The 12,380-nt window shown below is 45.1% G+C and overlaps 1 long non-coding RNA gene across 1 annotated transcript; it reads left to right on the top strand.

Annotated features, from left to right (window-relative positions):
- The first annotated feature begins 9,621 nt into the window (after positions 1 to 9,621).
- On the top strand, positions 9,622 to 11,849 carry LOC132022802 (uncharacterized). Its single transcript, XR_009405727.1, has 3 exons — positions 9,622 to 10,172; positions 10,666 to 10,872; positions 11,338 to 11,849. It is a non-coding gene; the product is annotated as an uncharacterized LOC132022802 (long non-coding RNA).
- Positions 11,850 to 12,380: the final 531 nt, after the last annotated feature.

Below are 12,380 nucleotides of genomic sequence, written 5' to 3'. Positions count from 1 at the left end.
GAAGCAGCCGTGGACAATACGTGAAAGAATGAACATGTTTGTGTTCCAATAAAACTTTATTTACAAAAAGGAACAAGAGGCCAAATTCAACCCACACACTGCAGTTTATGAGCCCTGATCAAGACAGACATGACTAACTCTTCACAGTGCTTGCATTGGAGGGCAGGAGACAACCAACTCATCAACTAATAAATGTCCAATCTGATTGTGATAGATAATAAAAGGAAATACAATGTGCATTTAGCAAGATCTGCAGGCAATCCGTGTGTACCTTCAAGTCTCCGAGGTGCTGGTCTGGTCTACCGCTTCCTTCCATAGAACAGGTTTCCCAGTCAGTGAGGATTGCTTTAATCTTTATAACTCCCCTAAAAGGTGGGTCTCATGATCCCCATTTCACAGATAAGGAAACTGAGCCTCCAGGAGTTTAAATCCCTGATCTCAAATCTCCTATTTTGCATATTCTGGAGTCAAGTTTTATACTCAACCTTTCAGAATCCCAAGCCTGCACTCTTAACCATAATTTTTTTTTCTTGCTTTGTGAGAAATAAGAGGAAATAGTCTCCCTCCAGTAAAATCTCCAGGAAAAGAGGCATGATGTTGCCCAAAGCCAACAGTTCTCAAATGTTTTGGTCTCAGGACCCCTGAACACCCTTCAAAATTACTAATGAGAAGTGCCTGGTCGGCTCAGTCAGTGGAGTGTGTGATTCTTGATCTCGGGGTCCTGAGTTCCAGCCCCACATTGGGCGTGGAGCCTACTTTAAAAAAAAAGAAGTTAAAAAATATTTTTTTTAATTACTGATGACCCCAAAGAGCTTTTATTTATCAAAGTTAGACCTGTCTATATTTACCTACTCAAAATTACGTCTGAGAAATTTTTGAAATGTTCGTTTTTTTAATCCATTAAAAAATATGAAAAATAACCCCCCCCCCCCCCCCCCAAGTTGAGTGAGTTAGTGAGTAGATCACTTCGGTTTGGGCTTTTGGTTTTACGTTCTTATGCCTTTAGTGTTCAGCTTTCTACAAAGTGTCTCTCGGGGTCATTGAATTTCACACATCATACAGTCCCTGGAAAACACACCTTAACAGGTGCAAGAATGGGGAGGGGGGTAAGACGGGAAAGAGTGTTTGGTCTCTTGGCCAGGCTTGATACAAGGTTGGCTCCTCCCGCAGATTCTGAGGGAGAAACGATGCAGCCCAGAATGACATCCAGAGTCACACTGAGATGGTCTTGTGAAAAACAGCACCAATGTCACCCCAGGGCTCCAGACCAGGGACCAGCAAACTACCGGCATGGGCTGAACCACACTGCCATGTTATTCTAAGGGCCCGCGAGCTACAGATAGTTTTACCTTTTTATTTATTTATTTATTTAAAGATTTCATTTATTCATTTGACACAGAGAAAGAGATCACAAGTAGGCAGAGAAGCAGGCTCCCCACTGAGCGGAGAGCCCAATTCGGGGCTCGATCCCAGAACCCTGAGATCATGACCTGAGCTAAAGGCAGAGGCTCAACCCATTGAGCCACCCAGGTATCATGGTTTTACCTTCTTAAATGCTTGTGTAAGTATCTGTGTAATCACCTTGGTAGCTGCCTCTTGCCTAGCAAAGCCTAACAAAGCAATCTGGCCCTTGACAGAAAAAGTCTGCCTGGTGGGAACCCTGCTGTCCACACCGGACCTAATACCAACACTGGTTCTGGATGTGGGGTTCTGCTATTAGAACCACAGTCAGGGCCACCAGTGGTCACAGGACGCTAGCATCGCATGTCGCTCGAGTGGACCCCACAGAGTCCCTCCTGCTGGTGCATGAGTAGGTTCCAAGCCAGAGTCTGGGGCAGTTGCCTCTGATTGGCTAGTCCGGCCAAGGTCCACACCTTCGCTGCAAGGGGCACTGAAAATCAATTTTCTCCATTTTCCATTTCTGCGGTGAAAGGCGGGCTCTCCAAGAAGAGTTACTCTCCAGATTTAGGAAGTAGTTCAGGTGGTGGATGAATTATAAAAAGGGATAGACATGCTATACCTAGTAAGGACACCTCATCTCAGAACTTTCTCTGCTGGACACAGAAGAGCAAGTCAATTTAAGTCAGTCTCCACTGTCCAAAGACCACAGTTACATAGTTTTCCAATGTTCTCATCTAAGTATAAAAATTGAACCTCTGATGGGTGTTCTTAACTTCCTAGAGAAGCCTAAGATCAAAGATTTGGGGCACCTGGGTGGCTCAGCAGGGAGCCAGCTTCCTCCTCTCTCTCTGCCTGCCTCTCTGCCTACTTGTGATCTCTCTCTGTCAGATAAATAAATAAAATCTTAAAAAAAAAAAAAAAAAAAGAGATTCACCCAGGGGCACCTGGGTGGCTCAGTGGGTTAAGCCGCTGCCTTCGGCTCAGGTCATGATCCCAGGGTCCTGGAATGGAGTCCCGCATCGGGCTCTCTGCTCAGCAGGGAGCCTGCTTCCTCCTCTCTCTCTCTCTCTCTCTCTCTCTCTCTCTGCCTGCCTCTCTGTCTACTGTGATCTCTCTCTGTCAAATAAATAAATAAAATCTTAAAAAAAAAAAAAAAGATTCACCCAGACGCCGGGAATATTACCATCAGTGTGGGCCGTGCTGCCCGGGGATACTGCTCTCCCGGGCTCCCCCTCGGTCTTTTAGGAAAAAGGACGTCAGCTCCGGATCTTGCCTGAAAATCAGAATGCGCGTCACAGCAGATAATTTACTGAGATCTCACGATGCATGGATGCTGGGCTCCTTACTTGCCACGAGCTCCACTGTGCCCATTTTGCAGATGCCTCGAGGTTTTTTTGCCTCCAGAGAGCAAAACCAGGAGCGCCCTAGTCTCCCTGGGGGCGGCGTAGCTGGAGAGCATTAGTACTTACCCGGGTTCACACAGCTAGGAGACAACACCCAGGTTCGCTGAGAGCAGGGCCTAGGATACGTTTTCTTTTCCATCAGTGCGCATTTCCCGGCCTGTGCCTCTGTCGCATGGAGTTAGAAACTTACCTAAGCACAGGAAGTCAGAGGGCTGACAGCTCACCGAACGAAACAATTTTAAATATATCATCTCACTTCGTGCAAACACCCTGGAGCAGACACAGGTGATTACCTCTCATTACAGAGTCTGTCCTTGAAAATACTTCAATATGATCAGTGCGAGAAGCCGTCCGCGCGCAGTTCAGTTAGTGGAAACTCAGCAGGAGGTGGTTAGCTAACGGGCGATGGAGAATGCACTGTTGGGGGAGAGCTAGCCAACCAACACACCGCAGGAAGGACCACACTCCGGCAACAGCTATGACACATGCTTCTTGCAATTCAGAAATGGGGGTTTTACTAGTGAGACTGGTGGCGGATGAGAACTAGCCTGACGACCTTAGAAACGGGTTTGCCTTGGTAAAATTAAAGGTATTCAAGACATGGGAGTTGACTAGACTGCATTATAGGATACAGCAATCCGTCCTGGACCTACACCCCTCGCCACTCCTTCCCTGACTGGTCCCATGTCCAGCCACTTGTTAGGATTTCTGACCACGTCATGCCGACCAGAAAGCATGGAATCCCGCTTTTGGAAATATTGTTACACCTGCTGTGAATGAACCTTTCACTCAGGGTGTGACCAGAGCCCCAGAAAGAATATCAAGCTTCCAGAATAGGCTTTATAAGCTGTTTTGTGCCTGCTTTGCTAATGAATGTTTGCCTATAAGAGCAGAAATTTGGGCAGATTATGATAAGTTATAGCTAGGCTTTGGGGGAGTGCCTACATCTGCCATAATTAACCTAAGAATGGTTCCATGTCGACCTGGCTTAGATTACAACAGTTTGCCTGGTACCCCATCCCCTACCCGGGCCTGCCTGGCTACCAGAATCCCTACTGGTTCAGCTTTTAGTCAGTAGTTCATCCAGAGAAGATAGGTCCAGGACCAGGAGATGAACCATGATTAGCCTACACCAGGCATCAGCAGACTATGGCCCACAGGTTAAATCTGGCCCTCCACCTGGTTTTGTAAATAAAGTTTTATTAGAGTACCGTCCCGCCCACTTATCTATGTGTTTTCTGTGGCTTCTTCCATGCCACTGAAATAGCAACTTGAGTAATTGATTGCCACAGGAACTGCGTGGCCCACAAAAGCTAAATTATTTGTTATCTGGCCCTTTATAGAAAGTGTTTTTCAGGGGCACCAGGTGGCTCAGTGGGTTAAAGGCTCTGCCTTCGGCTCAGGTCATGATCCTAAGGTCCTGGGATAGAGCCCCCCATCATGCTCCCTGTGATCTCTGTCTGTCAAATAAATAAATAAAAATCTTAAAAAAAAAAATAAGAAAAGAACATGTTTTTCAACCTCTGGTATAGAATAATGTTAGTCCAAGTGTGTTCTATGGAATAAAAGCATCGGCTTCACCCGAGAGCTTGATAGAAATGCAGACTCTCACGCACCACCCAGACCCAGCTTGGAATCGAATGATGGAGGGGGTTAAACTTCCCACAAAGGAGAAGATTTATGATTCGCTTAAACCAAATACCCTTCATCCGTTAGAGCTGGGTGCATTGCTGCCCAAACTAAACACCGGTTCTGGTAGGAGAGAAGAAGAAATAACCCAGTTGCCCTTAGGGTCCATTCTCCTTCGGTTACAGAATTTTAACATAGATAAACTGAGCCCCAAACGCCAAGAGTTTATATGTTAGCGCCGAGGGTAGTGGAACAAGGGACGTCACTGGCAAACTTGGTTTGATGCACACACCTTAGACAAATCCTTTTATTTCCCTGAACTTTGGAGAAGTTCTTAATGGAAAATAAGGACACTAGTTTCAGATATAAGGTTTGTATCACATGGGATCAATCCAGTAGCAAGTAATGCAATAGCCTGCAAAAAGAGACAAACTATGGTCTCCCAAACATGAAATCTGGATCCCAGGACCCTGAGATCATCACCTGAGCTGAAGGTAGAGGCTTTAACCCACTGAGCCACCCAGGTGCCCCCAGAGTATGGATATTACTATCAAAATGATAGCCTCTTACATTCACGACTTACTCAACTTGCAGCTTTGGAAATAACAATACCGGGGCGGGGGGATGTATGTCTCCTAAAACGCTGTATTCCATTTCTTCATTATTTTGGAAATTACCCTAGAAATTTAGGGTTTTTTTTTTTTTAATTTTATTTATTTCTTTGACAGAGACAGATCACAAGTAGGCAGAGAGGCAGGCAGAGAGAGAGGAGGAAGCAGGCTCCCTGCTTAGCAGAGAGCCCGATGCGGGGCTCGATCCCAGGACCCTGAGATCATGACCTGAGCCGAAGGCAGAGGCTTTAACCCACGGAGCCACCCAGGCGCCCCTTTAGATAAGTTTATTTATAGGAAGTTTTGTTAAAGCTGATAAGGCAAGGAAGGTTTTTTGGACCATTTTAAATTTAGAATTTAAAAATTTCACATTTGGAGACAAAAGAAAGGATAAAGGAAGAAAAGTTTGTTGTTAACATTCTGGGGCCCTTAACAGCAGATGCCGTTCTCCAGTGACGGTCACTGCTTCCGATATTTTAGGTTCTCTTTCCTGTTTAGGTACCCTAAAAAACGGGTACCTGGGTGGCTCAGTAGGTTAAGCGTCTTCCTTCCGCTCTGGTCTTGATCGAGAGTCCTGGGATGGAGCCCTTGCAGCACGTTCCCTGCTCAGTGGGGAGTCTGCTTGTCCCTCTCCCTCTGTGCTTTCTCTCTCAAATAAATAAATAAAAATCTTTTTAAAAATAAAATGAAAAAATAAAAAGGCACTTTGGGAGCAGAGGGAAACATGGGGTTAAGTGCACTGGCTTGGGTAATCTAGAGCAGGGATCTCCACATTTTTCATGTAAAGGAATTGGTAGTAAATGTTGCAGGCTTTGCAGGGCATAGTGTCTTTGCCATTGTTGCTCAAGAACAGCCACAGATGATAATACAACCAAGTGAGCATGACTGTGTTCCAATAAAACTTTATTTACAAAAACAGGCATTGAACTGGGTTCAGTCATCAGACTGTAATTGCCAAGGGTCCAGAAAGAATTATATTCTGCCTCTACCATTTCCTAGTTGGGGGGTTGGCCCATTCTCCATTCATTTGCAAAATGGGCATCGTAACTAGGCTACCTCATTTGGCTCCGAGGATAACAGGGATCAGTGTGTAACTTATTCCCTCTAAGAATTCTACAGATCTTACTTCTCATTAGTAGTATTATTCTCTCCTCTTACGGTAAAGAAGTCATGCAGTTAGGAAGGGTCACACTCAACCCCACCAGGCAGCCTCAGGAAGAGGAGGCCGTTGTCTGGGGAGTTTAACTTCACCCTCCTTAGCTTTTGGTTACAAATGCCTTTTCGCTCTTTCCTACGCCAATCCACTCAAGGGAGAGTCCTGGGGGGGGGGGGGGGAAGAGGAGCAGAGGACGTAGGTGACCCAGACAGATTGGGCTCATGGGGAGAACGAGAATTCTACCCCTACCAAGTCCTCCTTCTGTCGCAGGCTCATCTCCTTTCTGGTGGAAGACTCTGGTCTCTGACTTCACCCCACCTTGTCCTAAGGCTCAGGCTGACCTGGGAAGTGCCTCTGAAGCTAGTTTCCTCGCACACAGCCTAGCTTGCGGGAGCACCATGGCAAACCCAACATTTATTTACTCCATTCGACTACATCATCACAAAGGAAAAAGATCTTCTGGGATTTTGTTTTCCTTTTTTCTTTGGGACATGTTCCCTGCACTGTTACCCACTTGAGTTTTTAGGATCTCTGGCATCAGGCCTTTGGCTTTGTCTCTCCTTTCTTTTGTGCTGATTGTCACATGCCCACATATTATTTACACCTCCCGGTCTCTCTGGGGCTTCTAATCCCTCCCTTTCTTATTACTAGCATTTCTTCCTGGGCCTCGCCTCCTTTTTTCGAACCAGCAGGAGAGCTCCGTGAGCCTCCCGATAAACAGCAAACAAGATTGTGAATCTCAATGACAAATACAGCAGGCGCTCAATTTCCCGGGCCCCATGTAATTTTTAACGTGGGGATGGTAACTTCTTTGGTTTTCCTGCTCCGAACCTCGGCAGGCCTGGTTCCTCTTTCATTTTGGCCTTGTCGTATCTCTTCCTGAATTAAATGTTTCAATTAGCTTGCTTGTTACAAGGCGCAGGGAGCTGCCTTCCTCTTTAACTCAAATTTCCTTCTTCCCGGGCGTAACAGAAATTTGCTGTACACACTGCAAGACAAAGAACAGAAAGACCTCACGGGCTGAGCAAAAAGATTCGGTTGTATACATGATTTCGCCAGGTTTCCAACTGTATAATGAAATCAGACTCCTCCCCCGGGAGGGGCGTTCCCTCCCCAACCTACTGGGCTCACAAAATCCCACCCACTTCTTTCCAAGGACACACTTTGTTCTAAATCCCCAAGGCTTCACTCTTGCACACAAAAAAGAACAGGAAGCTGCACCTAAATTATAAAAGTGAGCTGCGATCCTTCTCCGAACCCACGGCGAAAAGAGGAGATGGGACAGAGTTACACAATATACAGCAGGCGTTTGTAACACAGGCATGCCGCGCTACCGCAATGACCTTGGCAAAGCTGGCCCCTTGGGTGGGGTTGGAAGGGGGGTGTGAACGGGAAATCGGACTTTTTTTTCCCTTTCTCATGAGCCTCTCTCCCTCAAGCTGGAGGGAAGATTAAACACTACAGGAAAGGGCACGTGTTCATAATAGATTTTTAATGGGTTATTAATTCTCTGTTTTAAACCCTCATTTAAAAAAAAACTTAATTCTATCAATTCTCCTTCGGATTCAGGCAATTTAAGGACAGGTGTGGAGTCAAGCTCCTGCTTTCAGGGAGCGGTGAGTGTGTTTAAGCAAAGAATCACAGGGTGTGCATTAGACTGGGTGTTTATTACATCCCTGTTTGCAGAAGCAAAGGCTGAAATCCACACCAAGTCCATTGAGGGGACAAATAAAATACAGCAAGGAACATCCTCCGAAGAAATACTATGCCGCCATTTAAAAGCCCATTATTTCTAACACGAAATGCTCTTCAAATGATCTGAGTGAAAAATGCAAGGTAAAGACAAAGAAAGGTGTATTCGATATACATACATGCTGATCTATGCGTAGACTGTTTCTGGAATGATACACTGAAAACTTACTACTAATTGTCTGTGGGGGAGGGGGGAGATATGCCCTGCCCCACAAACCCTCTGATTTGAATCTCCCCCTAACCAGAAGCGTGTATGACATTCTCCCCAAAATTTGTAGCTCATTTTTTTAAACTGCATGTCATTATAGAAAATTGCCCACGAGAGTTACTTTAAGTGAAAAAAGAAAGTTGTACAAGTGTCTACAAATATGATTCTGGTGGTATATTTAAAGCGAAGAGTTTATGTATACATACACACACATTCTCTCTCTCTCTATATATATATATATATTATATATATATACATATATCTATGCACACTTCCATATTAATGTCAGCAAGGATATGTGTCACACTATTAAAAGTACTTATTGGCTATCTCTAGTAAGCTCATGAGCTAATGGAGGTGAATAAAGGGAAGGAGGAACTTTGGACCTTTCTACCTGGGTTTTATATTGTTTGAGCCTTTTAGAGGGCTTATGTGTGGTTTCTATTAAAAATTTTGAAAACTATGATGAGGGTCGCCTGGCTGGCTCCGTCAATGGAACATTCAACTCTTGATCTCAGGGTCGTGAGTTCAAGTCCCATATTGGGCATAGAGCTTCCTTTAAAAAAAGAAGAAGAAGAAGAAGAAAAAAAGGAAAAGAAAAAAGCTGAAATGGGAAAATAAGAGAAGAAAATGGTCAAATATTGACCCACCTCCATGAGAAACGTGGTCCATGTCTTTTCAGGGAAATGAAACGTTCAAGAATGTTCAAGGTAAATTTCTGCCTTTTGCCTCCTTAACAAATAGGATATTAGGGGCACCTGGGTGGCTCAGTGGGTTAAAGCCTCTGCCTTCAGCTCAGGTCATGATCCCAGGGTCCTGGGATCGAGCCCTGCATCGGGCTCTCTGCTTAGCAGGGAGCCTGCTTCCTCCTCTCTCTCTGCCTGCTTCTGTGTGATCTCCATCTGTCAAATAAATAAATAAAATCTTTAAACACACACACACAAATAGGATATTATACATTATTAGATACGCAGGAGGTTTTTCTCTTCCCCCTAAATGCTATTTGCTGAGATTGCTCCAAATTGCTTTCCGAGGTGTGCTGTTGGCGTCTTTGTTCCAGCCAGCGTGCCTGGAGAAGCAGGAGTCTCTGCCTTCTGGGACATGGCAGTGCAGAGTCGAGCAAGAGGCCTGACTCAGTAGACGCAGGTCTCATACTTCTATTTACTCTCCTGCCTTGTGCAGTTGAGCTGCACTTGAATGACTTCATTAACAAGAATGAAGTTCCTTGATGACAAAAATCCTGACTTTGGCTGTCTGCTGTTTGCAGTTATGCTGCCAAACGGCTTCTGTGTAAGTCATATTAGATAGGCTGTCTCCAGTGTGAGCCCTGGAAATACCCTCTCCCTCCTCAATTAGCTCTAGGAAGACCTCTGTTAACATTTTCTTCTGCCTTAGGCATGCGCAACAATGATGTAGGAAGAGACACACTGGAAAGAAAATTGTTGAGAAAGTCTTTATGGGAGTCCCAGTTTCCAGGCATTTACCCTGCAATTTACCACCTGAAATAAACATATTTTGCAAGGGAGCATGATCTGTCTTCTGGGATTGATAACAAACACATACAGTCAAACAGCAGCCCGAATCATTTCTGCAAGGGCACTTTTCTGGCAAAGGGAATGCCAAGAGCGAAGTTTACAATGTAATCTTCCAGCATTTCAGGGGGGGTTCTGTCCCTGGGGCAGCATTTTCTTGCTTCCCCGAAGTTCTGTTGGAAGTGCCTCTGCTCCCTCTCCAACAGTTATTTGGAAATTCTCAGCATTTGGTTGACGATCTTGAGAATTATTTTATTGAGGAGGGAGGGGTTATGTTTGGAAGCCCAGTTTTTGCCAATGAGGATGGTGACCGGACAATCTCTGATTTGAAGTTGGAAGGGGGGAGGGGGTGATCTGTCCCGCCCCCGTCTTCCTCACTGACAGATGGAGTTTCTTCTTATTTTGGATCCCTTGAAATGACAGCGGTTGCCGTCTGCAGGTGTCGTCATTCAGGTGTCATCGTTTAGGTCACTCGTTTAGGTGAGGCATCCTTCAGACTCCTTTCAATTTAGGCAGAATGTTAAAGGGAGAGTTGACGGTCTCTCAGGATTCAAAAAGGATCCGCGGGCTATTGTCTGACCTCCTCAGTGTCTGATTGACTAGTAGAAAACGCATCTCCATGGGAACAGATAAATGTCTGCTTTTCACGCCATGACATAACCAACTCAGCCCGCAGAGCCTCACCAACCTAGCACTTTCTTTGGGCGGCTCTAAGCAGCCTCTGTCTTTTCATGTTCAGCCAAATTATCTGCCAGAATTTCTTTTCAAGTCTGGGGAAAGGGAAAAAAAAAAAAAAAAAAAAAAAGAGCTTCCTCCCTCCCTTCCCCTCCCCCTTCTGCATGGAGTTAATTACTGTATTTTCATCTGAGAGGGTGGGAAAAAAATACACACTGAAGCTCAATCGCTCACAAAACAAGGCTGGCGTTTCGTATCTGCCTGTTGTCTATGCTGTTGGTAATTTTTTTTTTTTAAGGTATGGCGGTCTGCTGCTGTATTTGGGTCATGTCAGGAAGGGCGACCCTAGAGCCTGGGAGGCAGACCTGGGGCTGGCTGTTGTGGACTGTTTGTTTACGTTTGTGCCAGTGTGGGGCTGTGTGACCTGAGGCAAGTGGGCAGCAGCTCTGATTTCATACTGCGATCTGAGATGCCGAGAGAAGCCGAAGGATAGGAAAAATGGCTGGTGAGTCTCAGGTATCTGCCTTCCCTCCCCCCTCGAGCCCCCAACAGCTGCCATTTTAACTCCCTGATCACTGATCCAATGCTCTGTGCCAGCAAAATTCGAGAACAGCTCTCTGGAGAGCTGGGACTTTCTCGGGTGATTCCAGACACTTCTGCTTCTGTTCCTGGTTAAAAATACCACCGGAAGCGGCATTTTCTGATGCGAATGCAGCACTTCCAATCCAGTTTCTGGAGCAGAGGAAAAAAATAATAACAATAAATGAAAAAGGGGAAGAAAAATAGAGGTGAAATGTACATATACACACACAGAGACACGTGTGCTTTTTCAACACACAAGGTCAAAATCCTAGAGGGAAAAATACCTTAGCCTGTTTGATTCTAAAACTGGACTCAAGAATATGGGCAGGTTCCTTATTTTGCTGGAATCCATTCCCCGTTCTTACGATTCTCTCCTTTCTCGTTTCAGCTCAACGTGCCTTTGTCTCTCTCTTCGTCCTCAGCATCCACACCCACCCACCCACCCAACAAGTCTGAGCAGGAAACGTTCAAAGACCAGTGAACTGCAAACCCACTTGGCATTTTTCAAAAGAATCCAACTTAAAGATAACCTTCGGTCAAGATGAGGCGATCAAGTCTCAATTCCAGCTCTTCCGTGGACGTGGTTCCTAAATATCGAAACCCCAGTGGTCTTTATCTGGACCAGCTGCTTCTGATGTCTAGAAGGAATGTGGCACATCAAGTGTGTGAACACTGCCTCTATTGTATCCAAACAGGCTGATTGAAGCCTGGATAATTGGCATGTAACCTTCTCTATTAATAGTGCAGACAGATATGTGAATTAGCTGAATCCCTCCGACATATGCCATGCATTAGCTAAAGGGGCTTACGATTCTCCAAACATCTCGGCTAACTATTACACCAATAATTAGGCTTTAGAACTTGATAACTTTGGGGGGAAATCAATAAATAATGGCAACACTCCCTACTGCCTCTGAATAAGAAGTACCTCTGTTTTGTTATTACATTTGGGGTTGAGGGCTTGGGGGTTTGAGGGGGGTGTGTGTGTGTGTGTGTGTGTGTGTGTGTGACTGATGCTGAGTTTCTGGAGGAGACTGGTAAATTTGGGGAGTCTTTGTCTGGCTTCTATAGTCAGCAAAGTATTGAATAACAGCATCCACTTGTCATGTCCTATTTAAACATCTTGTAGAGGAATATACCCTGAATAAGGCTATTTAGAAACAGACATTTCTAAATAACTGGTTGGTCTCACATCAATTCCTAAGACTATGTGGGCTGATGGGTAAGAGAATAAATGCAGTCAGATCTCCTAGGTTTGAAACTCTCTGCCATACAAGCTTGTAGCCCTCGGCACTGGTTTAACCTCTCCATGCCTCAGTTTTCATATCTGCAAAATGGGCAGAATAAATACTCCTATCCCATCGGGACTTCGTAAAGACCTAATAGCTTATTCTTCATCAAATGTTCAAACAATACAGAATAAAAGTATTT

The sequence above is a fragment of the Mustela nigripes genome, chromosome 7 (assembly GCF_022355385.1).
Source record: "Mustela nigripes isolate SB6536 chromosome 7, MUSNIG.SB6536, whole genome shotgun sequence".
NCBI classification, from domain to species: Eukaryota; Metazoa; Chordata; class Mammalia; order Carnivora; family Mustelidae; genus Mustela; species Mustela nigripes.
The sequence above is the reverse complement of the archived record's forward strand: the minus strand, read 5'-3'. Positions and strand labels throughout refer to the sequence as shown.